The following is a 24207-nucleotide window of genomic DNA, read 5'->3' on the forward strand; positions in this document are numbered from 1 at the left end:
GTATAGAGAGGCATATAGTAATCTCTTACTGCATTTACAATAACAGAATGGAAATGTTTACATTTCTGGGGAGAAGAGCAGATTTCTGGAACATAGGTAGGAGCCTGCTGTATTCTCGTCCACATACAGTATCATTATTTCCTGGCAGCAGAGCATGATTAGACTGCATAATCTGCCACCGGCAAACAATGATTTTTTTTTTAGCCTGCATAAAAAATGTGATTGCCGGATGAACGAGCATTTCTACGAAGCTGACCAATCCTCTGCAGGTCTGATACAGCTTTTAAAGTGTTTCAACATCCTGGAAAACTACAGGGTCATTGAAAAGTGATCAGCCTCCATTGCCATTGCTGATGATATAAGAATACAGTCTAGGTTTATAGAACTATCATAGCCCATAAACCACAATCGAGCCGCAGGACTACATATCATATCAGAGAAAATGTTTAAGATAATATGGAACAAAGCTCAACAGAACCCCCTCCCTTACCTCCGTATAGCCTTTCAATTGATAATGAGGAGTACTGGTAAGGTGCTCACGCAAAAAGTCATCCATGATCATAAGACCTACACAATGGGCAGAGATTTAATATCAGATTAATGTCCATTACTCCTTAGCTGAGAAGAAAGAATAAGCAGGACCTCCTCTTCTTCTTCCTTCATTTAGGCATCCCAACAAGTTCAAAATTGCAAGATTCAGTCAAACTGAGTCTCGTGGTGGCAAAGGTCAGACAAATCATGTAGGCGTATATATAGATGTATATGCCCCTTTTATATATCGCTCTGGTAGACAGGATTAGCGGACACAGTATAGAGGCAACAACAAGTTCTTTGGATGAAACAGTTCAGTGTTTTATTCACACTTTAGGCAAGTGACAAAACAAGCAGTTGTATTCAAACAAAAAGTCACCTTGCGGTGTTGGTGGTAATTCACACCATGCGACAATTCTGCCTCAAAGAGTCCTTGCAAATAGCAGCACCAAACTGTTTTCACGCCAAACAGGTAGCAAGCCCTTATCCAGACACAAGGCTCCCAGATCCCAACACAGAGACCTGGCTTCTGAGCCCAGCTGCCTATTTAAGGACAGCCAGGTGCTGCCAAAACCCGGACCGGCATTTAAAATCCGGTCTGGTATTTGACCCCCCTGGCTGTAAATCAGCCCAGCAGCACATGCTCTGAGGAAAATTCCTGTTTTCCCAGACCAAACCTCTCACTGTGTCACAATATATATATATATATATATATATATATATACACACATATATAGATGGACCCCTTATATGGCCAATAGGGATATATATCCCATGTATTGCCATGTATATGTTAGCCCTGTATGGCCAGTGGGGGTGGGGGGGGGTCCTAGCCTATATATGTATATATATATATATACAGTATATATATAGGTATGTGTGTATGCCTCTCTATTTACACACATGTCCCCCAGGTTGTATACCGATGTAATATATATATATATATATATATATATATATACCCCAATTATCTATCTATCTATATATATACACTGCTCAAAAAAATAAAGGGAACACTTAAACAACACAATGTAACTCCAAGTCAATCACACTTCTGTGAAATCAAACTGTCCACTTAGGAAGCAACACTAAGTGACAATCAATTTCACATGCTGTTGTGCAAATGGGATAGACAACAGGTGGAAATTATAGGCAATTAGCAAGACACCCCCAATAAAGGAATGGTTCTGCAGGTGGTGACCACAGACCACTTCTCAGTTCCTATGCTTCCTGGCTGATGTTTTGGTGACTTTTGAATGCTGGCGGTGCTTTCACTCTAGTGGTAGCATGAGACGGAGTCTACAACCCACACAAGTGGCTCAGGTAGTGCAGCTTATCCAGGATGGCACATCAATGCGAGCTGTGGCAAGAAGGTTTGCTGTGTCTGTCAGCGTAGTGTCCAGATCATCGAGGGGCTACCAGGAGACAGGCCAGTACATCAGGAGACGTGGAGGAGGCCGTAGGAGGGAAACAACCCAGCAGCAGGACCGCTACCTCCGCCTTTGTGCAAGGAGGAACAGGAGGAGCACTGCCAGAGCCCTGCAAAATGACCTCCAGCAGGCCACAAATGTGCATGTGTCTGCTCAAATGGTCAGAAACAGACTCCATGAGGGTGATATAAGGGCCCGACGTCCACAGGTGGGGGTTGTGCTTACAGACCAACACCGTGCAGGACGTTTGGCATTTGCCAGAGAACACCAAGATTGGCAAATTCGCCACTGGCGCCCTGTACTCTTCACAGATGAAAGCAGGTTCACACTGAGCACATGTGACAGACGTGACAGAGTCTGGAGACGCCGTGGAGAACGTTCTGCTGCCTGCAACATCCTCCAGCATGACCGGTTTGGCATTGGGTCAGTAATGGTGTGGGGTGGCATTTCTTTGGAGCGCCGCACAGCCCTCCATGTGCTCGCCAGAGGTAGACTGACTGCCATTAGGTACCGAGATGAGATCCTCAGACCCCTTGTGAGACCATATGCTGGTGCGGTTGGCCCTGGGTTCCTCCTAATGCAAGACAATGCTAGACCTCATGTGGTTGGAGTGTGTCAGCAGTTCCTGCAAGACGAAGGCATTGATGCTATGGACTGGCCCACCCGTTCCCCAGACCTGAATCCAATTGAGCACATCTGGGACATCATGTCTCGCTCTATCCACCAATGTCACATTGCACCACAGACTGTCCAGGAGTTGGCAGATGCTTTAGTCCAGGTCTGGGAGGAGATCCCTCAGGAGACCGTCCGCCACCTCATCAGGAGCATGCACAGGCGTTGTAGGGAGGTCATACAGGCACGTGGAGGCCACACACACTACTGAGCCTCATTTTGACTTGTTTTAAGGACATTACATCAAAGTTGGATCAGCCTGTAGTGTGTTTTTCCACTTTAATTTTGAGTGTGACTCCAAATCCAGACCTCCATGGGTTGAAAAATGTGATTTCCATTTTTTTTATTTTTGTGTGATTTTGTTGTCAGCAGATTCAACTATGTAAAGAACAAAGTATTTCAGAAGTATATTTAATTAACTCAGATCTAGGATGTGTTATTTTTGTGTTCCCTTTATTTTTTTGAGCAGTGTATATATATATATATATATATATATATATATATATATATACAGTACAGACCAAAAGTTTGGACACACCTTCTCATTCAAAGAGTTTTCTTTATTTTCATGACTATGAAGGCATCAAAACTATGAATTAACACATGTGGAATTATATACATAACAAACAAGTGTGAAACAACTGAAAATATGTAATATTCTAGGTTCTTCAAAGTAGCCACCTTTTGCTTTGATTACTGCTTTGCACACTCTTGGCATTCTCTTGATGAGCTTCAAGAGGTAGTCCCCTGAAATGGTTTTCACTTCACAGGTGTGCCCTGTCAGGTTTAATAAGTGGGATTTCTTGCCTTATAAATGGGGTTGGGACCATCAGTTGCGTTGAGGAGAAGTCAGGTGGATACACAGCTGATAGTCCTACTGAATAGACTGTTAGAATTTGTATTATGGCTAGAAAAAAGCAGCTAAGTAAAGAAAAACGAGTGGCCATCATTACTTTAAGAAATGAAGGTCAGTCAGTCAGCCGAAAAATTGGGAAAACTTTGAAAGTAAGGGCTATTTGACCATGAAGGAGAGTGATGGGGTGCTGCGCCAGATGACCTGGCCTCCACAGTCACCGGACCTGAACCCAATCGAGATGGTTTGGGGTGAGCTGGACCGCAGAGTGAAGGCAAAAGGGCCAACAAGTGCTAAGCATCTCTGGGAACTCCTTCAAGACCATTTCAGGGGACTACCTCTTGAAGCTCATCAAGAAAATGCCAAGAGTGTGCAAAGCAGTAATCAAAGCAAAAGGTGGCTACTTTGAAGAACCTAGAATATGACATATTTTCAGTTGTTTCACACTTGTTTGTTATGTATATAATTCCACATGTGTTAATTCATAGTTTTGATGCCTTCATAGTCATGAAAAGTAGCCACCTTTTGCTTTGATTACTGCTTTGCACACTCTTGGCATTTTGGGTTCAGGTCCGGTGACTGTGGAGGCCAGGTCATCTGGCGCAGCACCCCATCACTCTCCTTCATGGTCAAATAGCCCTTACTTTCAAAGTTTTCCCAATTTTTCGGCTGACTGACTGACCTTCATTTCTTAAAGTAATGATGGCCACTCGTTTTTCTTTACTTAGCTGCTTTTTTCTAGCCATAATACAAATTCTAACAGTCTATTCAGTAGGACTATCAGCTGTGTATCCACCTGACTTCTCCTCAACGCAACTGATGGTCCCAACCCCATTTATAAGGCAAGAAATCCCACTTATTAAACCTGACAGGGCACACCTGTGAAGTGAAAACCATTTCAGGGGACTACCTCTTGAAGCTCATCAAGAGAATGCCAAGAGTGTGCAAAGCAGTAATCAAAGCAAAAGGTGGCTACTTTGAAGAACCTAGAATATTACATATTTTCAGTTGTTTCACACTTGTTTGTTATGTATATAATTCCACATGTGTTAATTCATAGTTTTGATGCCTTCATAGTCATGAAAATAAAGAAAACTCTTTGAATGAGAAGGTGTGTCCAAACTTTTGGTCTGTACTGTAGGTGTGTTCATACACAGGAATACCTAGAGTCCTATCTAGCCATATAGGACCCTGGTACTAATGGCAGGGACGAGACTACCTGTTCCTCCAAAAGGAAGGACGAACAGGAGTCTCCTTCAGGCCTAATACAAACAATAGGGAAATGCAACACACAGAACCCAAACAAAATACTAAAGGGAAAGGAAAGACTTAACTTCAAATGAGCAATGGAAGCACCAGGAGCTCAGCCGAGATCCACAAACCAGCAATCCACAACTGAAACTGAAGCTATAAACTGCACAGCATTGTGGGAGAAGCAACAATAAATAAGGAATAAATGACCACATTAGTAACACCTGAGGCCAGGGGTGTGGCCAGTTTGTTATGTATATAATTCCACATGTGTTAATTCATAGTTTTGATGCCTTCAGTGTAAATCTACAATTTTCATAGTCATGAAAATAAAGAAAACTCTTTGAATGAGAAGGTGTGTCCAAACTTTTGGTCTGTACTGTACATATATTCTTATATCTAAATATGGCCAAAATAATTTTCCCCAAGCATGGGTGCCCCCCCAACTGATGCCGCCTAGATGACTGGACAATTATGTCCAGTTGCGGTCACTTCAAAAGACCAGAGGATCAATATAGATCCTCTGCCTTTTGATAACATCTCCGGCAGATGTTTTGCATAACAGGGACAGGAGAACAAAGTGCTCCCCTGAGCACCAGAGGTATGCAATCTCTTCACAGGCGGGAGGATCAAAGCATCCCCCCGCCTTAAATAACCTGGCAGCGCTGCGCTCAGAAGTGAAGTTTAAGCCGAGCATCACCAGAAGGAGAAGGAAGCAGGAGGGTGGAGGAGGAAGTTGAGGCATGCAGCCCGGACAAGATTCATTCCCCAGGAGAACGAGCAAAGATCATCCCTAGAGACGAGCACCCCTGGAAGACGAGCATTAACCTCTGCATCTGGCTGAGTACCCTATACCAGCAACGATTAACCCTGATCCCCTACATTAACCCCTGCTATTCCCCCTGCCCTGCATTCTCGAGGCCCCTGCCTACAGTATTAACCCTTTCACCCCTGCCATAGCCCACAGACCCTATATATCCCTGCAGTTACCCCTTCACTGGTGTCCTGCATATCCCTGCAATCTACCTTGCCACCAACTGTATCCCTGGCCTACATCATTCTATTAACGCTTGTAGTGCCATATTTAGTTTTACCCCTTTTTACCCTGTAGGGACAGAATATAGCGAGGTTAGGTGGGCTGCTGCTAAATAACATGTACGTGTGTGTAATTGTAATGTATAGCTAGTTTGTGGGGTGAAATTGGAACTGTGTATTGTGTAATTTGCTAGTGTAGTTAGGCGTATTATTATAGTGTTATTATAATGTATTATTGCTGTGTTGTAGTGTTGGTTGTGTATTACTGTGTGCAACTATAAGTATATATATATTTATATGTCCTTTGATATAAATATATATAGTTATAGCAATAGTAGACTGCAGACTTGTATTTGTTTTAATAAATATACTTTATTGTTCAACATACAGTGTATAGTCATTTATTGTAGTAGTCGCCACCGTAGTATAACATAGCGGACGTAGTTGAGTTCAAAGTAAAAGCAACAAGGTAGTTTGTATTTTTTTTATAAATAGGTGGAGTCATCAATAGATGACCCACAACTATTTATGAATATTAATTTTAGATATTAATGCAAAATATTAATAATTAATATCCCCTTTTACATTGGCGAGCCAGGCCCACTGCTAGAAATTTGTTTTCGTGTTTAGTTTTAGTGAAGAAAATCGCTTACTCTGTGAACTAGTCAGGCAAGAGTGATGCGGTCAGTGGTTTGAGCGTCCAGTGCCTTATAGTTCGGACAAGTAACGCGATTTTTCAATCAGAGCTAAACGCAGAGCAAAATCTACAGCAGAGAACCTAAATCTTTTAAATTTTTGGATTTGAACGATTTTCTGATTGCCTTTACGAATCTCAAACAAGTGCAAATATCCTGAGAAGAAGTCGTCACATACCGTCACTGTAGGAGAACCATCATCATTGGAGCTGAACAGAAGTCCGGCTGATCGGGAGAAGGTGTTCCTGGTACTAGAGGACCTCCTCCACGCAGCACACAAAGGACAAGAAAGGACAGCATCAAAGAAGATGGCCTCTCATCAAAACGTAAGTATGGACTTCTCAACACTGCAACACCTAACTAAGCATAATACATTCAACCCCATCCTCCCCACCACTTACAAGCCAGCAGAAATGCTGTGGTCCGATTTGTTAGCACAGGCTTTTAGTTATGACAAACTCTGTGTCACGGATGTAGTAGGGGAGAACACTAAAAGACAACAAGAAGAAAGGGAAAATACACTAGGCCTCACCGCTAGAGAAGGAAAAGGGTCACCAGCTATAAAACCCTGTTCCTGGCCCTAACTCCTAGCCGTATGGGCACCTCTTGATGGTAGAGATGCCCATACACAGTAACCTAGAAAACCCTGGTGGCCCTCGGATGCCCTAATGGTAATGAAAGGGCAGAGACTACCTGCTCCTTCCCTGGTGAAGGAACCAGCGTCTCGCTGAGGCCTAGTAAACAACAAAGGTGGGGGGAATACAAAATACAACAAACGGAGCACTTAACTTCTGAGGATGATGGATGAACAGGACTTCAACTAGAACCACACTCCAGCTCTTCCTAAAACCAAATGAAGCTATCCAGAGCAAGGAGTGATGGGTAAAGTCAGACTAAATAGGGGGAGATAAAGGTCACATGAAGGAGGTGTGGACATACAAGCAACACACAGACAAAGTGAAACCAAAACCAAAAGAGGCTGTCAGATCACTAATGTGCAGATAATCTTTCAGACCTTCTAAAACCTGTCACCGGTGTGACACTCTGTGTTAACAAACGGACGGTATTGAACAAGGCAACCAAACAGCTTCAGATGCTAGCCAAACTTGTGCATACATTTGAGGTCAGCATTTGTAAGCCAAAGCATGTTGCACTGGTTTCTCGGTCAACAGAGACAATTCCTCCGACCATCCACTGCCAGTGCTGTGCCAGTAATTCGAACCAGGTATCGGCATTGCGGGCGCAGCTGGCAGGGAATGTACAGTCTACCGTTGACCGAGACACGCAGGTGGCTAGAATACAGTCACAGTTAGTAGAGCTGCACAGGCAGAAGGAGGAAATAGAGGCTCAGTTAACTCAGTCATACGCTGAGATCAAGGCCTTCAAGGATTAGGCTGCCTCTACTAACGTGATGGTAGCCAAATTAAATGATGAGGTTGCTGTAAGATCCCAGCTAATGACTGGCATGCAACAGGTCATCAAAATTTTTTCGAAAGTGGTGCCGGCCCTTTCTTTTTCCTTAAAGTCAGAGCCAGAATCTCCAAAATTTTAGCCTGTCCAGACTAACAGAGATTTTTACCTGTCTTTGGGAAAAAGAAAAATTGTGAAAAGTGCGTCCCTCAGGATGGAACAGTTCAGGAGAAGGCAGCACGACGGCAGTGTAGACAGACTTAAGCCATGCAGGGCAAACATTAAATGTTTTGCATGTGCTGGCTTAGGTCATATAGCGAAACATTGCGAAGCAGGTAAGAACAAAACGCACAGGACAGGAAACCAAGTCAGGTGTTTCAGGTGTGGGAACAAGGGACACATTGCAAGGAATTGCCCTTGTGCAAGTAATTGCAATGTGTCCAGTAACCAGGTAACAAATCGTGCAGTGGGGTCTAGTCAGCTTGGCCATAAAGGGGTTACCTTTCAGCAGCAAACGCCTCACCAGGCGCTCAGGGGTCAGAACTCCCCCAGGAGCATATTGTACTGCCTGTCGTCCTAGGTATGGATACAATGGAACAGGAGAAAAGAGCCCCAACTGCTCCCAACTAAGAAGGCGGATATACGACCAGATACCCTTTAGAGCAGTGAGAAAGAGCAGAGAGAAGCTGAGTCTCCGAGCCATTAAAAAAGACTCAGTTGTGTCCTGGCTGCTTTCGATACCATCTCAAAGGGACTTTGCTCTTCAACCCGCCCATCCACCCAGTGACCCGGGTGGTCCTACCTTGGACTATCATTGAACAGCCATCGATAAACTGGCCAAGTAACTACAACAAGGCCAGTGAGAAAGTCCTGCACTGATGAAGTTAGGGGTCAAGGACTCAACTCTGATTTGGTTCTGTGACCCCAAAAGTGTTACCTTTTTATTTGTATGTTTGTCAATTGTGTACCCATGGACACTCTAGGTGCAAATGTGTGACAGCCTATACTACAATATGACTGTACACACATTTGCATCCTGTAGTCGTTTCCCATTGACACGTGGGTCTGTGATCTACCTGTGTCATTGGAGGTGTAGAGAGATATGTCTGGTTGCATGAGTCTCTATGAATACACACACTAAATTTAATTTTGCGGTGTTGGGAGGGGGAGCAATGTGATTTGTTTTGTGTGAAAGGGGAGAAGAGTAGATCCCCTAGGGACAGGCCCCCTCCGTTACAAGTTTATTTGCCACTTTAACCCCAAGAACGGGGAAGTTCGTAAGGGTTGGACTGAATGTCAATTAGGGCGGTGTTCTTTCTGGCAGTTAGAATTTAGGTACCATGACATCACCTCTTACCAGAAACTGTGGCCTGCCTTGTAAAGACCTACATATTTGTCCATGGGAGAACCTCCTCAGCAATAGATTCTTCAATCAAGATGAAAGAAGAAGTGTCAGATGAAAGTCGTGCCTATGCTGAAAGGAAGCCATTCTCCAGTCGACCGTATCCTAGAAAGCAGTGAGGATGAAGCCATCCCAGAGTCTGACCAATACGACAGTGGGAGCAGCTGATACCTGAATGAAAGGAGAAGCGTTGGGTGGAAGTCATGCCTATGAAAGAAGGCTATTTCACGATTGAAGGAGGTGCTACGTGGAGACATGGTGAGGGTGAAGCCATCCCAGAGTCTGACCCATAAAAGACGACAGTGTGCGCGGCTGAAACCTGAAGATCACAAAAGCAAAGAAGGGGCACACTCAAAAGGGCACACTTGAAAGAACAATGATGCACAATTTAATTTAAAATGTAAAAAATGATGCACATCTCCGCCATACGCAGGAGGAGTGGACCTGAACCGCTGCACATTGAGAAGCTAAGTACCAGTTACACAATACTGCTCTTTCTCTGGCGGGCCCCAATACACTTGGAGGCGCCGTGGATACTTCTCTATTTCTGTGTATGTGTATACTTTGTTTTGTTTTGCATATAGGTCCCCTGATGACCTGGATGACTGCCAGTGAAACGCATCGGGACTATGTCTTTGCTTGGTACTATATGATTTGTATTTCCTTGGATGTGTGACACCTTTGCATTTCTGACGAAGCTGGGCAGTCACTGTCATTGCCTGCAAGGGACACTAAGGGACATATAGTGAGGGCATTATTTAGAGTTAGAACCAAGGGATACATTAGGGGAAGAGACCCAGCATCTGTCTCCCTCTTTATCTGTATCCCTATGTTTCGTAAACTCACCACACCTGCTTCTCCTCTCTACCTATTTCATTGGTGGTGTCTGACTACTAATGCATGTAGTCTCCAATTAATTTATTGGGCCTATTATTTTAACTATTGACTAATAAAAGTTATTTTTAAGGTAATCCCACTTTTCAATTATACTTACAATATTTATGGGTGCCATACACATTATAAAATTTGACTGGTTTCAATCCCAGTTAAGTGATCATTCTAATGCGGACACATACACACAGATATTTTTTGTGTACATTACCGGTCCGTTGGGTGTTGTGGCTGCACAATTGGAGTTTCACTGAGGGACTGAGGAGTCGGCGTTGGATCTTTCAGCGTGAGTCACGTGATTCACTTTAACACACGTGGGACACCACGTAGTGGGAGCATAACGTGACTCCACGCTTATCTGTGTGTATGTGTCTGCATTATAACAAGTTTGGGTGTGAAAAGTGAACCACGGAGTGCTGTTAAAATTGTGAGGAAAACAGGTGCTTTCATTTGAGATCTTGAAGAGGTGTGGATCTGCTGAGCAGGACATTTTCTTTACAGATACGCTGCTTCATATGAACGATCTGTTCATTTATAACCAAGTGCAATAATTTGACATTGACCAACTATGGAAGTATCATATTTATTCTGCAGATATATGACTCTGGATTTACTATTTATTCCTTATGATGTGGATTGCTGACTTTTTATCTATGTATAAATAGGTTTTATATATATTAATAAATATTTATTGTTCAGTCCACATTGCCCCAGATATTTTGTGTGCCCTCCATCTATACACAATAATTTTTTTTTCTTGCTACAACCTGGGGTGGGTTGTAGAGTGAGCACCTACACTCACCTAAAGAATTATTAGGAACACCTGTTCTATTTCTCATTAATGCAATTATCTAGTCAACCAATCACATGGCAGTTGCTTCAATGCATTTAGGGCTGTGGTCCTGGTCAAGACAATCTCCTGAACTCCAAACTGAATGTCAGAATGGGAAAGAAAGGTGATTTAAGCAATTTTGAGCGTGGCATGGTTGTTGGTGCCAGACGGGCCAGTCTGAGTATTTCACAATCTGCTCAGTTACTGGGATTTTCACGCACAACCATTTCTAGGGTTTACAAAGAATGGTGTGAAAAGGGAAAAACATCCAGTATGCGGCAGTCCTGTGGGCAAAAATGCCTTGTGGATGCTAGAGGTCAGAGGAGAATGGGCCGACTGATTCAAGCTGATAGAAGAGCAACGTTGACTGAAATAACCACTCGTTACAACCGAGTTATGCAGCAAAGCATTTGTGAAGCCACAACACGCACAACCTTGAGGCGGATGGGCTACAACAGCAGAAGACCCCACCGGGTACCACTCATCTCCACTACAAATAGGAAAAAGAGGCTACAATTTGCACGAGCTCACCAAAATTGGACTGTTGAAGACTGGAAAAATGTTGCCTGGTCTGATGAGTCTCGATTTCTGTTGAGACATTCAAATGGTAGAGTCCGAATTTGGCGTAAACAGAATGAGAACATGTATCCATCCTCTGATGGCTACTTCCAGCAGGATAATGCACCATGTCACAAAGCTCGAATCATTTAAAATTGGTTTCTTGAACATGACAATGAGTTCACTGTACTAAAATGGCCCCCACAGTCACCAGATCTCAACCCAATAGAGCATCTTTGGGATGTGGTGGAACGGGAGCTTCGTGCCCTGGATGTGCATCCCTCAAATCTCCATCAACTGCAAGATGCTATCCTATCAATATGGGCCAACATTTCTAAAGAATGCTATCAGCACCTTGTTGAATCAATGCCACGTAGAATTAAGGCAGTTCTGAAGGCAAAAGGGGGTCCAACACCGTATTAGTATGGTGTTCCTAATAATTCTTTAGGTGAGTGTATATATATCCACTCACCAAGTGTAGCCACTACTACCTTTATTGATACATTTTGTGGAAAGTGGCCACTCAATCAATCAGTTGAGATTTCAAGTGATTGATTCAGTGGGCAAACTGAGAAGAGGTGGTGACAAAGAGATGATTTTAAAGAAGAAAGAGTTGAAGTGGATCTATACTTTAAGAACCAGTGGTGCCCAACTATTTTTCGTCTAAAGGTATAAATTTCGCGGGCCAGAACCAGTTAGCTTTGCCAGAAAGAAATGCAAACACTGTTAGGGGCACGTGTAAGCATTACTACTGTGAAGAGAGCACATATCTGGCCATTATTACTGTGAGGGGCACGTGTGAGCATTACTACTGTGAAGAGGGCACATATCTTGCCATTATTACTGTGAGGGGGCATGTGATGTATACATGTGTATGACGTATGTAGTGCAGTTTGTGATAATCACACGCTGCTCTACATACATTACACACATCAATACATTACAGGTCCATCTTGATGTCTGGGCTGTAGGCTTCAGCTCCTTAGCCGCCATGCTTCTCGGGGTCCTTTGCTGCAGCCACCCCCGGGAGCCTGCCCCTCCTCCTTTCAGCTTCTGCCGTCTTACCCTACTGCAGGAAGCTGTATCGCTCAGGCGCCCGCCCAATCTAACCAATAGCAAAAGTCCTTGCTGTCCGGAGCTTTGCTATTGGTTATTGCAGGCACAGGCAGCATCGCTGCGCTGCCTGTGCCATTCACAGCACACCCTGCGCTGATAAAAAAGCAGGGAAAAATCGAAGGCCTCCGGTCACTGCGGGGGCCGCATGACACAGCTTCGCGGGCCAGATTTGGCCTGCAGGCCGTAGGTTGGGCATCACTGGTTTAAACATAGAATTAATGTGAGCTGTATTGATTAATTGTCATCATCAGTACATAGCGAATTCAGTATAATCTAGTTGTTTTTAATTCTATTATATATTTTTTAATTATATATATATTTTTTCCTTTTTTAGATCGGGGAGGAGGACTTTGGAACACCTATCATGCATGGGTTAAACTACTATAGCGATGCAAATTCTTACATTACATTTAACATGTACCCCTGGACTGCTCAACATATGCCTTCTGAGTACAAGAAATGACTGAATAAAGTTCTATTTACCTCTGATCCTGGTAGATCCCGGTATAGATCCCTTGTCAATATATGTGGTTGGTTTCTATAGCAATGGAGACGCACCGTGCGGTCACATGGGTGTTGATTGAGCATGTGACTGGGTTTCTATAGTGATGACGATGCACTCGGCAGTCATGTGGGTGGTGAGGGTTTACGTGGTCTGGACACATGTCCAGTCAGGTGATTGGGCTTGGATGATGTGTTTGGTCAGGTGACCATGAATGGGACCTGTGACCATTACGTATCCCTGTGTGGATAGGAGGAAATTTCGGGCATGCGCATTTTGATCAAGGAGACGCTAGTGTGGACCTGCATGGTTCAGGTGTTCCCCAAGCAACCACTCCCTTTCAGGTAATGAACTGTGGTCTTTTTAATTGGGTAATTTATGTGACGGACACAGGAATAATACACCGTATTGGTGAATTTTAATGAACAGGTGTTTGAATAATGGTGGATCACTATTGGTTGAAGCCGCTTAAAGGCTATGTATGGTATATATATTGTTTTAACGCACTCTGTAAGTATGCTTGATAAAGGCTACTTGTTAGCCGAAACGTTGCACCTTATTGGCGATTTTTGCACATGTTTTTGATGGACCCACTGTGAATAAATTTCACTTCTGGAGATGCTGCCGTCAATTAGCTTTTTTTCATTGATCGGAGCTCTGTGGAGGTCACTGTTAAGGCTGCGTTCACACGGGCGAGATTTCCGCGCGGGTGCAATGCGGTAGGTGAACGCATTGCACCCGCACTGAATCTGGACCCATTCATTTCAATGGGGCTGTTCAGATGAGCGATGATTTTCACGCATCACTTATGCGTTGAGTGAAAATCGCAGCATGCTCTATATTCTGTGTTTTTCACGCAACGCAGGCCCCATAGAAGTGAATGGGGTTGCGTGAAAATCGCAAGCATCCGCAAGCAAGTGCGGATGCGGTGCGATTTTCACGCATGGTTGCTAGGTGACAGTCTATAAACTGTATTATTTTCCCTTATAACATGGTTATAAGGGAAAATAATAGCATTCTGAATACAGAATGCTTAGTAGGTGATCAATTGAGGGTTAAAAAAAAATAAAAAAATAAACTCACCTTCTCCTCTTGTTCGCGTAGTTCTCCCGGTCTTTAGTTCTTTAAAAGATAAACTATGGGCTAAAGGACCTTTGGTGACGTCAGATCACATGCTCCAATCACATGGTACATCACCGCGGTGATGGACCATGTGATTGGAGCATGTGATCTGACGTCACCAAAGGTCCTTTAGCCCATAGTTCATCTTTTAAAGAACTAAAGACCGGGAGAACTACGCGAACAAGAGGAGAAGGTGAGTTAATTTTTTTATTTTTTTTAACCCTCAATTGATCACCTACTAAGCATTCTGTTTTCAGAATGCTATTATTTTCCCTTATAACCATGTTATAAGGGAAAATAATAACATCTACACAACACCGAACCCAAACCTGAACTTCTATGAAGAAGTTCGGGTCTGGGTACCACAGTCGGTTTTTTATCACGCGCGTGCAAAACACATTGCACCCGCGCGATAAAAACTGAACATCGGAACGCAATCGCAGTCAAAACTGACCGCAATTGCATTCCTACTCGCGAGGGTTTGCCGCAACACACCGGGACGCATCCGGAACCAATCCGGACACGCTCGTATGAACCCAGCCTAAGGGTGCAGGTTATTGTGGAAATCATTGTTAACGAGACAGGGTACTGTGGAGGTCAATAATAAATGGACGGCCACTGTGGAGGTCACTGTTAAAGGGGAGGACGCTGTGGATGGATACTGTCTATATGTAACGACACACACAAACATTAAATGAAATAGATGGATTGCAGGATAAAACTTACCAGGAAAGGTTAAAGGACCTTAATATGTATAGCTTGGAAGAAAGAAGAGACAGAGGGGATATGATAGAAACTTTTAAATACATAAAGGGAATCAACTCGGTAAAGGAAGAGAGCATATTTAAAAGAAGAAAAACTACCACAAGAGGACACAGTTTTAAATTAGAGGGGCAAAGGTTTAAAAGTAATATAAGGAAGTATTACTTTACTGAGAGAGTAGTGGATGCATGGAATAGCCTTCCTGCAGAAGTGGTAGCTGCAAATACAGTGAAGGGGTTTAAGCATGCATGGGATAGGCATAAGGCCATCCTTCATATAAGATAGGGCCGGGGGCTATCCATAGTATTCAGTATATTGGGCAGACTAGATGGGCCAAATGGTTCTTATCTGCCGACACATTCTATGTTTCTATGAAATATACCCGTGTGAAGCCGGGTTCTTCTGCTAGTATATACAGTTGCAAGAAAAAGTATGTGAACCCTTTGGAATGATATGGATTACTGTACAAATTGGTCATAAAATGGGATCTGATCTTCATCTAAGTCACAACAATAGACAATCACAGTCTGCTGTTAAAGCAGGTGGGATCTGATACTTTTCCCACCTGCACTGTGAATGTTTACATGGTGTGTTCAGTAAAAACATGGTAACATTGAATTCTTTGTGTGTTATTAGTTTAAGCAGACTGTGATTGTCTATTGTTGTGACTTAGATGAAGCTCAGATCACATGTTATGACCAATTTGTGCAGAAATCCATATCATTCCAAAGGGTTCACATACTTTTTCTTGCAACTGTATATATATATATATATATATATATATATATATATAAAAAGAAAACAAATGGCGGCACATGGGTGAATAAACACCACTATTTTTTACTTGGAGTGCTGTCCGTCTTTCATCCCTATATATATATATATATATATATATATAAAATTTTATATTATTAATTTTTTTCTCTATGTGGTCTACCGTATAGTTTTCTTTATAGGAGTTAAAATTTGTGAAATATTGCAGTGTTATACATTTTGATGCAGATACACTGAAGATTTTCCTTCTAATGCCCATGGAGCACCTAATTGTTTCCTTGGCATCATATTAATTTAGAGTGGAATACACAATATGTACTAACACCAGGAGAGGAGCTTTGTAGTTTGTCTTTCATTTTCTGTTATGTAAAAAAAGTGACTTTGCCTCTGTTTCATAAGCAGGATGGCATTGATTTATCCTTAGTGTTTGGATTCTATGAATAATCACTTTTTTTTAATGTTTTATAAAGTTATTTTTCCGTTGTTCTCCTTAGCTACAACTAAGCAAATTTCAATTAAAAGGTCACTTTGGATTTAAAATGTGCATTTATTATCTGTGAACGACATAACAGCCATAGCTCAGGGATTTGCTGCGGCTTCTGAAAACATTATGGAGTAATCCAAGGCTTCTTTTATTTCTCAGTGGAGTCTCTTGTGTTTTACATTTGGCAAAATAATTGTTTTTATTATGTAGATGCTAAAACGCGCTATGTTCTTTGGTGCAGGAGATTTCAAATTATCTTCATTGTTTTGGGAGCTGCAGCTTTTGCCACCTTTTGTTTTTTAAGTAACAATTTGCAGCTTTGCTGAATTTAGATCTCTGTTCTCTTGTATTTCTCTATCAGGCACATTATCTCTTACTTGTTGTTCAGTCAATGCATGCCCAGCCTCATTCTTTCTCTATTATCTTCTCAGTATCTCTAGCTTTAAAATGTTTCTCTAGGAAATGCCTGGGGCAACTCTCGGATAAATTATCTGTTCGGCTTCTTTGTAAAGAGAATTAAAAATCGGTGGTTGGATTCTTTATATTTTGTGTGCTTGTGTTATTTTTTATTTGGGAAAATGAAAATAATGCAGCCCATGCTTGCCTTACTGGTTCTAGTAAAGTGTATGGCATGTTAACATTGTGACAGTATTTCTGCATTAAATCTAGCACCCAGTACTTAGTTCTCCTAGATCAGATACAAATATTCTCAGTAAAAAAAACTAACAAAACAAAAACAAACAAGAAAGGTGGTCTTAATCTATGATATTGATTTTATTGAGGGTGAGGAAAAGCCAAACTCTGCTACAAAGGTGAGGTTGTGGAAGACAGTTTATTGTCCACAAGGCATGCATTATGGTAAGACTGAGCAGGGCAACAAGACAGAAGGTAGTTAAACTGCATCAGCAAGGTCTCTCCCAGCCAATATTTCAAAGCAGACTGGGTTTCAAGAGTTGTTCAATATCTTTTGAAGAAGCATAAAGAAATAGCCAATGTTGAGGTCATAGACACAGTGGTCAGCCAAGGAAACTTAATGCAGCAGTTGAAACACACATCATGCTTTCCTTTCTTCAATATCAGAAGATGGCCAGTATTGTCATAAGCTATGAACTAGAAGACAACAGTGGGACCCAGATATAACCATCTACTGTTCAGAGAAGTCTCACCAGAAGTGGCCTCCATGGAATAATTGTGGCCAAAATGCTGTACAGTAGGCATGGAAACAAGGCATATCGACTCAACATACTGTAAAACATAGGAACTCAAGGCATATCGACTCAACATAAAACATAGGAACTGGGGTGTAGAAAAATTGCTTATTAATTTAGAGCAATGCACTGAAATGATGAGACAAAATCTGAAATATTTGGCTGTAACAAAAAGCAGTTTGTTTGCCGAATGTCTGGAAAGTGGTACAATAATGACACTGAACAGTTAACACTGAAGCATGGTGGAATTTCCTTGCAAGTTTGGGGCTGAATTTCAGCAAATGAAGTTGGGGATTCGGTCAGGATTAATAGTATCCTCAATGCTTATAAATGTAGGCAGATGCTTATCTATCATGCAGTACCATAAGGGACGTATCTGATTGTTCCACATTTATTCTGCAACAGGGCATTGTCTGTCTGGGATTACATAAAGAGACAAAATGATTTGAGCAAGCCTACATCCACAGATGATCTGTGGTTAGTTCTCCAAGATGTTTGGAACAACTTCCATACCGAGTTCCTTCAAAAACTGTGTGCAAGTGTACCTAGCAGAATTGATGCTCGGTAGTCACATCAAATATTGATTTTAGATTTCTCTATTTTTCATTTACTTTTCATTTTGTTAATTGATATAAATAAACTGTTAACACTTTTTTTGAAAGCACTCTCACTTTGCAGAAATTTTTCCACACCTGCCTAAAACTTCTGCGCAATACCGCGTATGCCATTGAAAAATGTAATACAAAATATTGCCCTTCTGTTGCAGTCAGTAGAAAGAGATACAACTTCTATGTGCATAGGGATCCCATTGCTATTTTATTGTTGCTGTGGAGGAAAGTTGTTTTCTGCTAGTATAATAGAATTTAGGATGACGGTATGATAGCGCTATTGTTCATTTTATAGACCGAGATAAAGATGCTCACAGAACAACATTGGACTAATTAGTGTAATGTGTGATGATGTAATTGAGTCACTAATTCCCCTTCCCACTCGAGTTGGAATGAATGGTCTGACTTACAAAGTCAAGTGAGGATGTTTGCTTTGCCAAAAACCCAAAGGAGGAAGTTAAAGAGCCATGACAGGAAGTATAGTAAAATACATGGACTGACTTAAAACCATCCACTAGTGATGAGTGAAGTTATGAAAGTGCGGCACCTGAGTGATGAGTGAAGTTATGAAAGTGCGGCACCTGAGGGGTTAATTGTGCGGATCACAGTTCCCTGTAAGAGATCGGGTGCTGCCAGGCAGCAGGGAGCAGTTATGTACTCAGTATATTCTAACTTGAAGCGTCCCCATCACCATTGGAATGCCTTTGTGTTAGAATATACTGTCGGATCTGAGTTTTCACGATAGTGAAAACTCAGATCTGAAAAAGCTGTTATGCAGACGGATCCGTTCTGAACGGATGCAAGCGTTTACATTATAGGTGCGGATCCGTCTGTGCAGATACCAGACGGATCCGCACCTAACGCAAGTGTGAAAGTAGCCTCATCCATTCAGGGCTCTAGAAGGCGACCAAAATGGTCGCAAATGCGACCTAGAATTGCTAAATGGCGACAAGACTTTGTAGTCTTTTCACCATTTGCGCCTAGACCCGCCGCTTCTCTGCCGCTTTCACAAACTTACATGGCACGCGCTGCTCTCAGCGCATGCCATGTTCTCAACAACACAGGGGAGAAGGAGGCAGTCCCTCCCCCCTGTACTGCTGCTGCCACCAATGGGCTGATAGCAGGGAGGAGCTGGGGAGGGGCTATGGCCACTGCGCCACCAATGAATATCGTTTATGCTTAATACAAATGTAGGCTGCGGGTGACAGACATATCCCATACCCGGCACCCAGCCTCTGATTGCGCGCTGCGATTCGCCGCTATTAACCCCTCAGGTGTCATAGAGGCTGGGTTCCGGGTATAGGATATGGCCGGCACCCGCAGCCTGCATTTGTATTAAGCATAAACGATATTCAATGGTGGGGGGGGCAGTGCACCGCACCCCCCCAACCTCAATATTATAAATTAGAATCATTGGTGGCGCAGTGCGCCCCCAACCCCCCAAGTATTATCATTGGTGGTGCAGTGCGCCCCCAACCCCCTAAGTATTATCATTGGTGGTGCAGTGCGCCCCTAACTCCCCATCCCCCAAGTATTATCATTGGTGACAGTTCCGATCGGAGCCCCAGCAGTGTAATCCTGGAGCTCCGATCGGTTACCATGGCAGCCAGGACGCTATTGAAGCCCTGGCTGCCATAGTCAGCTGGCTCCCTGCTGCTGTGTGCACAAAGCACAGAGCAGCAGGGACAGTGTGAGGTCCTATTCACCCTGATAGAGATCTATTAGGGATGAATAGGACAAGGGATGAAAGATCCCAGGTTCTAGCCCCTAAGGGTATTAAATAAAAAGTAAAAAAAAAAAAAAAGGTTAAAAAAAACAAAACTAAATATTAAGTTTAAATCACTCCCTTGCTCAATTTTACATATAAAATATATAAACAATAAAAAAAATTACATATCGCCACGCCCAAAAAAGTGCGAACTATTAAAATATTTTAAAATATCTCCTATGCGGTGAAAGTGCAATTTGCCATTTTTTTGTCATCTTGTCCAGACAAAAATTAGGATCGGACTGTTCTATTATGGTCCAGACGTTCCATAAAATGTGGAATGCACGCGGCTTTTTTGGTGTTTTATTTTTTTCACGTGGTATCGAGTATCGCAATACTTTTTTATGGTATCGAAATCAAGTCAAAATTTTGGTGTTGTGACAACCCTAGGTAAGACGTGTGTTTTTTTTTATTATACCGTAATTAAATGTATTTTAAATTTGGCGACTAAAAATTTAAATTTGGCTCCTAAATTTTTCAGGTTAGGAGCCAATGGCTCCTTGATATTTTTTTTAGTCTGGAGCCCTGCCATTTGCTCACAGAGAGGCTGTTGCGGCCATCTTGATTGAAAAAACTGTGCAAATGGATGAGGTGAGTATGTTTATTTTTTTATTTTTTGCTGCCATTTCAGGGAAAATAGATTTATTACCACGAAACGCGAGAAAATGTCTCTTCTTTTAGGACATTGAATGTCCACGTGTGACTGCTGTCCAAACTACTGACTGTAAAAAACAGACACAGTTATGAGCTAAATGAGTTGCTTAATGAGAAACAATTTGCAGTGCACAATACTGTTCTGTTTAGCATACTGGATTGTGTGCTAAAATGCATACATTCATGTGCTGTAGTGTATTCTAGGACAGAGAATGGAGATCACAATGCAGGCATTAGGCACTGGAGCATAATAAAAGGGAAATCAGGTACTAGTCATTTTGTGCATCTTGCTTCACAAGTCAATTATAAATCAACAGTGGCTGCAAGAATTTTGGAATATATTGTATATGTTGTAATACTACAAGGTAAAAAAAAAAGAAGAATGGCAACAACAGAAAAACAGAATTAGGGTGAGGAAAAAAAAAGAACCAAGGAAATGAAAGTGGAGGTTGGTAGCTGCTGGAAGAGGCAAGGCTCCCAAAAAGATGTATGTTGCAGAAAAGGAGATTGTTTGATAATGAGCATAACTGTATTCCATCCATGGGGTTAAAATTGCAAAGATTCATTGTGTCCCTTTCACACAGGTGAGTTTTCCGCGCGGGTGCAATGTGTGACGTGAATGCACCCGCACTGAATCCTGACCCATTCATTTCAATGGGGCTGTGTACATGAGCAATGTTTTTCACGCATCACTTGTGCGTTGCGTGAAAATCGCAGCATGTTCTATATTCTGCGTTTTCCAGGCAACGCAGGCCCCACAGAAGTGAATGGGGCTGCGTGAAAATTGCATTGCATCGATGCGATTTTCACAGATGGTTGCTAAGGAGATGATGTGAATAAATAGGGATGAGCCCCGGGACCCCATTAAAGTCCATTAACTTTATTATTTTCCATTATAACATGGTTATAATGGAAGATAATAGCATTCTTTAATACAGAATGCTAAGTAAAATGACCATTGAGTGTTAAAAAATAATAAAAAAATTACTCACCTCATCCACTCTATCGCGCAGCCGTTATTGTCTTCTTTCTTCTACTTGCAGGACCTTCAAAAGGACCTGCACTGATGTCATCGTGCTCACCACATGCTGATGCTGGTGAAGTCAGCGCAGGTCCTGCTGAATGAAGATGGAAGAACCTTCTATCTTCATTCAGCAGGACTTGCACTGACGTCACCGCGCGCACCACCTGCGCGATCAAGTGGATGAGGTGAGTAATTGTCACGGAACGTATGTCAGCAGGGAAATAACCAAACACAGGGAAAACAAACAGAACAATAGACTAGGCCCAAAAGCTAGGGAGAAAGGGTCACCTCCTAGCGATCCCTGAAGCTTTCCCTATACTGCTGTGCACATGTGCATACCCTTATGGTGGATATGCACATGCCCTCATGCCTATGTCAATATACCCTGGGAAAACCCTAAACAGAAGGGAAAGGGGAAGAGGCGACCTGCTTCCTCAAACAGGAGGAAGCAAGCGTCTCCCTAGAGGCCTAGACAAAAGACAACAAGGGAAGAAACAGAGAGGACTTATCTTGACCTGAGCTGGAGCAGACAATCCACAACACATCCAAAGCCCACAGGAATGAACTATAACCCGCACAGGCCACTGGGAGAAGGAGGAATAAAGAGCCTCGCTAACAATCAACCCAGTACACCTTAGCGAAGGTTGATCCAGCTCAGCTCAAACCAAAACAAAGAGAAGAGTCAAACATGTGCAGCCAGTCTGGCAGATCTCCGCACATTCACAGGGCAAGGCGTTGACAGTAATTTTTTTAATTCTTTTTTAACCCTCAATAGTCATTTTACTTACCATTCTGTATTAAAGAATGCTATTATTTTTCATTATAAACATGTTAAAATGGAAAATAATAAAATCTACAGAACACTGAACCCAAGCCCGAACTTCAGTGAAGAAGTCCGGGTTCGGGTCTGGGTAACAACATTCAGTTTTTTATCACACGCGTGCAAAACGCATTAAAATGGAAAAAACTGAACAACGCAATCGCAGACAAAACTGACTGAAATTGCGTAGGCACTCGCGCGGGTTTCCAGCAGTGCACCCGCAACGCATCCGGACCTCTTCCGCGATGCCCATGTGAAAGGGGCCTTAGGGCCTGCCAAATTGTGGGCTGTTTGCCCATTTTTGTCTAAAAAATTAGCAGTAGTTACATTTTTGGGGCCATGGGAAGCCAAAAGCCACAATAACCATGTCTTTTATGCCATGCATGTTAATTTTTATTTAATGGTCATCATGGGGGCGAGAGGGAGCTATCCTGCAGCAGCCCAACATATATAATATAGTTTACACCAGCAACATGGCATGAATTATAACGGACACCTACGCCAGCTCTGATCTACTGTAAATCTTAGAGTTAAGCACAGTTTAGGATTTGAGATTTGCCAAAAATTATATAAAAGTAGTATGTTCCATTTAATACTTTTGCGACATCTGGAACAAGCAAATCTGATTACTAACACTTGTGTATAAAATGCCATAGTAAATCAGGAGAGATTTGTAGACTTGCTCTATAACTTGGTTTAAATGCAAAATATACAGGAAATCAAACAACAAGATTTTTAAGAAATTGTAAATTTGCTGAATAATGCCTCCCAGGGGTTCCTTCTCGTAGTAAGACCCATAATAGACCAGACCATATTATAGACCCAAACCCAGAAGCACTGGGCTTTGAGACAAGACCACCAAGTGTGTTAAAAGTCACCAGGAGCAAAACAACTATGAAAGCAGGATGAAGCATAACTGGGGATGGCGTGAGAACCAAATACCATCTTGATAGGATTTGCAAGAGTTTTTGGTCACATTGGCTTTAACAGACCTCCACTCTGAATCCTCCAACTGAGATCTCTGAGTTGGGGGTGGTATGCAGAAAATCAGTTAAAGTAAATCTTGGAAATGACTCCTGAAGCATACAAATGAGAGAAATATACAAAAAGGAATAAAAAACGCAGGGAGATAGCAAGGGTTTTTATTAGTGAGGAGGCAAGTTGCTTAATTTCAGGATAACTGAAAAATTATTTAGAGGGAAGTGATGTTCATGCCAACTAGACTGAAAGGAATGAATGCCAGCAAATGTTACAAGATGATAGATTTTGCTGAATTTCTGGTGAAAAAAATTGTTGAGAATAGAACAGGAGTTTCCTACAAATAAGTGTTAGAGGAACTAATATGTCCAGAGTATTTCACACTGTCCCACAAATGCAGAGTCTACAGATAGGTGTAAGATGCATGCATTCGGAGTTGGCAAAAATGGTATAAATTGTCTGAAACCCATCAAACTTTCACGATATGAAAAATCTGCTTACTAGGCCCAGATTTACTAATCTTAAAGATGGTTTAAGCTTAGACAGGCTGTCTAGACCTGCACCCATATTTATCACAATGGCTCAGACTGGATGATAAATCTGGTTTAGGGATAGACACTTTTCTCTGACTATACCAACTATTGGTTGGCTTACTTTAAGACAAATTTTTACGTCAGAATCGTGGCACAATTTTGGTGCAAAATGGTGCATCTAGGCTCCACTTCTTTCCAGCAAAACCCCACTCCTTGTCAAGCATATAGGAAAAAAGTGTGGAAACTGCTAGATGCACCGAATTGCACCAATTTGAGACACTTTTTAGACACATT

At 42.2% G+C, this 24207-nt stretch overlaps 1 protein-coding gene across 1 annotated transcript in view; it reads right to left on the reverse strand.

The window, feature by feature from the left end:
* B3GAT2 (beta-1,3-glucuronyltransferase 2) overlaps positions 1-24207 on the reverse strand; it is a 304820-nt gene that overhangs the window by 142446 nt on the left and 138167 nt on the right. The gene's annotated exons all lie outside the window — the stretch shown is intronic.

Source organism: Bufo bufo, chromosome 4, assembly GCF_905171765.1.
Source record: "Bufo bufo chromosome 4, aBufBuf1.1, whole genome shotgun sequence".
Classification (NCBI taxonomy): Eukaryota; Metazoa; Chordata; class Amphibia; order Anura; family Bufonidae; genus Bufo; species Bufo bufo.